This window comes from Oreochromis niloticus, linkage group LG22 (genome assembly GCF_001858045.2).
Source record: "Oreochromis niloticus isolate F11D_XX linkage group LG22, O_niloticus_UMD_NMBU, whole genome shotgun sequence".
Classification (NCBI taxonomy): Eukaryota; Metazoa; Chordata; class Actinopteri; order Cichliformes; family Cichlidae; genus Oreochromis; species Oreochromis niloticus.
Genome location: NC_031985.2, coordinates 25,520,523 through 25,525,852, shown reverse-complemented (window position 1 = coordinate 25,525,852; position 5,330 = coordinate 25,520,523).

Below are 5,330 nucleotides of genomic sequence, written 5' to 3'. Positions count from 1 at the left end.
TCACAATCGAGGATAAAATCGGGGCGGGGTTAGTTTTGTGAAACTCCAGGTTGACGTACACATACGCCTCAAACACCCAATGAAGAGTCAAGGTGAGAGTTAAACATTCGGGTCTGCATGTTGTATGTAATCATTTTAATTCAGTTCAGTTAAACTTTATTTACACAGCGCCAAATCACAACAACAGTCACCTCAAGGCGCTTTATATACGTCAAAATCATTTTTATTGTGAGGCACATACATGATCTTAAGTAGACCAGAGCAGTGAAGCGCCCCTTTCTGTAAGTATAAAGACGTTTGAGGTACTTTAATACATAAAAGGAAGTGTAATGTCAAAAATAACGGTTTTCTCCATAAGAAAGAAATGCTGCTCTGGGCTTTAATTGTAAGAAATAAATGTGTAAAATTATATTAAAAAAATTCTGTTAGCTCACTGTGGAGACTGTCCTGCAATTATAAAATTGATGATTTGTGTCAACTGAGAGAATTCCTTTACAAAAACAAACAAACAAAAACAGGAAAAAGCATCAAATCTCTATAATTTAATTGTTTATCTATTACTTATTTACTTTGGTGTAGTATTATTGGCTATGGTGAAGGTCTTCTCTCAGTAGGAAAAAGCTGTGAATAGCTGTCAAACATAAGGCCTCCAGGCCATGCCCTACAACAAGCACATGACGTGGCGACTGTGGGAAGGAAAAACCCTTATAACAGGTTGAAGGGTTGGAGGTAAGGTGAGGCGAGGGAGACAGGACAAAAAGCATAAAAGTATTTGTGAACAAGTCAGTGTTCTGTTTTATTCACCAACTCCCTCTTTGCCTTTAAAATATGTAGTTCCTTTGTCTGTAACATGAATAACCTGCATGTTTTACAATCCACACCTTCACCGGGCCTTGATGTCTGCATGATTTTTAAAAGAGAAATCTTTACATTCCACTTAAAAAACAACAACAAAGCAGCTTTTAATTTGAATTTCTGCAGTTGTTTATTAAATGAGAGCATCAAAAGTGAGAAGGAAAAGGTATTTGGTATTTGAAATTATTCTAAAAGCTATAAAAAGTATTCGCTCAGTATTTTACCACCAATCTACAAACCTCGATCTCAGTCTTTCCTATGTCACCTATGCCTTACAGTATAGCAACCTTCTAATCAATACATAACTTGTGATAGTATGCATTATAAGTGGCTTTTTGTTTTAAAAATAGAAGCCACTAGGTGTGGACTGCACGCCTTCATAATTCATCTGCTCTAAGGGCTTCACAACACTGTGCTCACTCCAGTGGCAGATTGTTTGGTGACTGTCCTTTGGTTGCAAAAGATGGCTTTGCCCACAACTGCTGACTCTTTAGTGAATCAATGAGTAAGTGAGAAACTTGGTGTCAGTGGGCCCAGATGGAAGGAGCGAGCGGAAGAACAAACGAGCATGTGTTTATGTGTCTCTGCTTAGTGTCACTCATTTTCCCCTAAACTTCTGCCTGTCGTGATTTCTCTGAACACTCAGTCCACCTCTGCTGTCCTCTCCGTGCTGCCTTAGTGCTCTGGATTTGTTTACCCAACAAACCCTCCTTTGCATGGGCATGAGGCCTTCACTTCCTGCCTGGGCTTATTTCTATGGCAACAGAAAAAAAAAGTGGGAAAGCAAGACTCATAGCTGGGCGTGTCCAGAAACTCTGAACCAGCAAAACTAATAGGAGTCTTTGGAGCTTTAAAGGAATGTAAATCAGGACTTGGGGAGAGAGCATGAAGTGGGACACTGGAAGCAGAGCAGACAGGGTGAGGAGAGCTTTCTCTCTGTGCTTGTATCACAGGTGCTGCCATTGTCACATCTAGGTGGATTCCCTTGTACTCAACTCATGAGTGATTAATTGTGGCCACTGAGGACCACACCCTGACATACCTCACAGTGGAGACATGCCTGTCCACACACACACACACACACACACACACACACACACAGGAAACAGTGAAGGAGATAGGAACCAATCACACACTGATTACTCCTTTTAAAGAGGCAATTTTATCTGAAACAATATATCATACGTATCTTTCTGTGTGGAGTTTGCATGTTCTCCCTGTGTTTGCGTGGGTTCCCTCCGGGTACTCCGGCTTCCTCCCACCGTCCAAAGACATGCAGCTTGTGGGGATAGGTTAATTGGATAATCCAAATTGTCACTAGGTGTGAATGTGAGTGTGAATGGTTCTCTGTCCCTGTGTGTTGGCCCTGCGGCAGACTGGCGACCTGTCCAGGGTGTACCCCGCCTCTCGCCCTATGACAGCTGGGATAGGCTTCAGCGCCCCCCGCGACCCTGATAAGCGGAAGCGGATGGATGGATGTCAATTTAATTCTTTATATCCCCTATCACCTCTCTGTCAGTACACACCAATGACTGGTACAGACATGTTTACTGAGTGAAGAGATGACAGTGCCATCTGTAGGTCAGCTGTGGTTACTGCACACTGAATACTTGTATTCAAGGATAAAAGACTGGCTGGGCTTTAGTGTTGTTTTTCATTGAAGTGTGCAGTTTAATGTTAAGTGTAAGGAGGATATAATAGCAGCAGGAAATGCAGTTCAACTGCAAGACTTCTCTGTTTTGTAGCTGAGACTCATCCCTGATTCTGGATCTACTGAGATACTCCTTTGGATCATGTGTTTTCCCACAGTTTGTGTCTGTTAAAGACCAGGAAATGCATATAACACACAATGGAGGCACAGATATCACAGGCCTTGAAAGTGGATTTTAAAGCAGGCCCTCCACATGATAATTTCACAATATTCATAATATTCCATGATATTGTTCCAAGGCACCATGAATAAAAAGTATTCAACTGAACTGATGGATGGAGGCAATCAGTTGTTTTAAAGGTATGTAAGTATTTAGGTCAGCAGAGAAACACAACAGTGAGTGCCCACAGACTCTGTCGTGGTTTGCGGCTGTATTTCAATAAGTGGTGTTGGAGATCTTTTCCAAATTAATTTATTATGAATGCAAAACTACAGTCATTGATCTGCCATGCAGTACCATCTGGGAAACATCTAATTGGCAGCAGCTTCATTTTTCAGCATGGCAATGAACCCAAACACACTACCAATGCAGTGCAATAAAAACACAGCTGGATAAAAAAAAGCACATAATGACAACCAATCAGATTGAAGCAGTGTGTGATCACATACATCATCAGAAGAAGAGCTTTGAATGTCCATCAAGAAGACTGGAGAACTTCTCCTGAAGACTACTTAAAGAAATTGCATGAAAGTTTGTTTAGGAGAGTTCTTGCTGCATCAGACTATTGAATGTTGTCCAAATATTGACTTTCAAACTCGATTTTTGCTTCATAGACGATATATCCCTGTATGTTTGTACATGCTTCAATAAACTGTTGCAACTATTTGCCATTTTCCTAGCAAAATATAAAGAAATGAGGTTTGATTTAAGACTTTTGCACAGTACTGTACAATTTTATCATTTCACGACAATTCAGTAGTTGAGAGATTTCCAATATAGATAAAATTGTTGACACACATGACCAACTAACTACACTGCCTTGCACAGTCTATTTCCTCCTTTCCATTCAATGCAGTGCCACCCCTGGTGCCCTTTATCTACCAGATCTCACTCTGTCCTGCATGGTGCTTTTTGAGATCTACCCATCATTTAGGCATACGTTTGAGAAACTACTATTATGTAGGACTGTGGGCAGAAATTGGCATAATTTCCATGAGAAGAAAATGATGGTACAAATATGCCAGTCACTGGTAAATTTCCACTAGTCACTGGTGGCTCCAGTAAGTGGTTTCAACTGTTGGACCACAATTATGTGCCTTGCTAAAATTTAAAGAGCCATTTTCCGGAGGAAATGCACAGAAGCAGTTCTAAATTGTGCACTGGCTTCGCCTCTGTGGAGAGTGGGTATCAGAGATGCCCTGTGGGCTAGATTCAATCTAGCCCATCTAGATTGCTAACTAATTTAAGGCTAGATTGCTAACTCAATCTAGCCTAAGCTTACTTTGAGCTCTCAATGAAGGAGGGCATTTATAAAAATAATCTTTCTCGGGAGCCATCATCACTCTGTGACATTATTACAGTACTGGCCTACATTAGGCTATAATGTCTGTCAGCAGAGGGCGATGTTTCACACAAGCAGTGTAGTGTGGGGACTGGGACAGCTGCAGATCAGATGTCTCCACTCTCTAAATTACAGAGTGACGACTTTGTTTTAATGACTCATAAAGGCCCGCATTTTTTCTGCAGCCTTGTTTGTGACTTGTACTTGTGTTGCGTTAGACTGAGCGATGCTAATCCAGAGATCACCTCCATATGGGCGCTGTTTTTTGCGCTTTCTTTCATGTGCAGATACCCATGCATCTCTGTCACAGTTTTTAAGCTACTTAAATCCCTGAGTGTTATCTTCTGTGCAGCTTAGTGATCTTAAAATCTCAAGTCATTATGCTTTCTCAGTGTCATTATGTGACCCGGCGTGCAGACAGCTGCTATCAAACTCGGCAGATCAAAGGGTCTCCCTCTCAATACGCACACTATCCTTTACACTGCCCTCCTTATTTCTCTATCTCCCCATCCACTCTCTCCAAAACCTTCAACAAGGGCCATAGCATAGCCTCTAATATTTTCCAGATGTTGAGTACCTCCCTTCCTCCCTTTCTCTACTCTGTTCTTAACGGGTCGATTGAAAAATAAGGGCTGTGCTGCCATCCCTCCCCCTTCTTTCCCTTCCTGCGTTACCCCTTCCCCAGCTATTTCAACATATCTCAAGTTGGACATGAAAAGCTGGAGCTCCCCCAGAGCAGAAATGCTTTAGCAGGACGTGCTGATGTTGTTGTTGTAATCAGCTGTTTCGTCAGTGGTGTATTTTTGTAACAGCAGCTGTTTGTGATATGTGTGCTTTTTTTTTATTGCTTTCATTTGATATTAACCAAGTTTTTTTGAGCGGAGTGATGCTGACAGTATTTGTCCCTTGTTTCTTTTGCTCCTTCTCTGCCCATGATGGGAACCAGCTGGAAGAATTGAACTAAGGGTGGGTGGGGGTGGGTTGGGGTTGACCACTGGGACGTAAAAGGTTAGCACCTGGGCCCCAGGCATGCAAGGGGGGCCGTGTGCTCTTATGGCTATTCTTCGATCTTTTTTACTTTCATCTCTTAACTTACTGAAAGTCTTCAGTTGCAGCAACATGTCAGCACAGTTGCAGACACGTGCTTCCATCTCTGTCTAAGTGCAGTAACACACTCACACGTACACACCATGGACTAGAATCCCAGCTCATAACGATCACAGCAGCTGTTGCTCATGTAAACCAACTTCACACACACACAC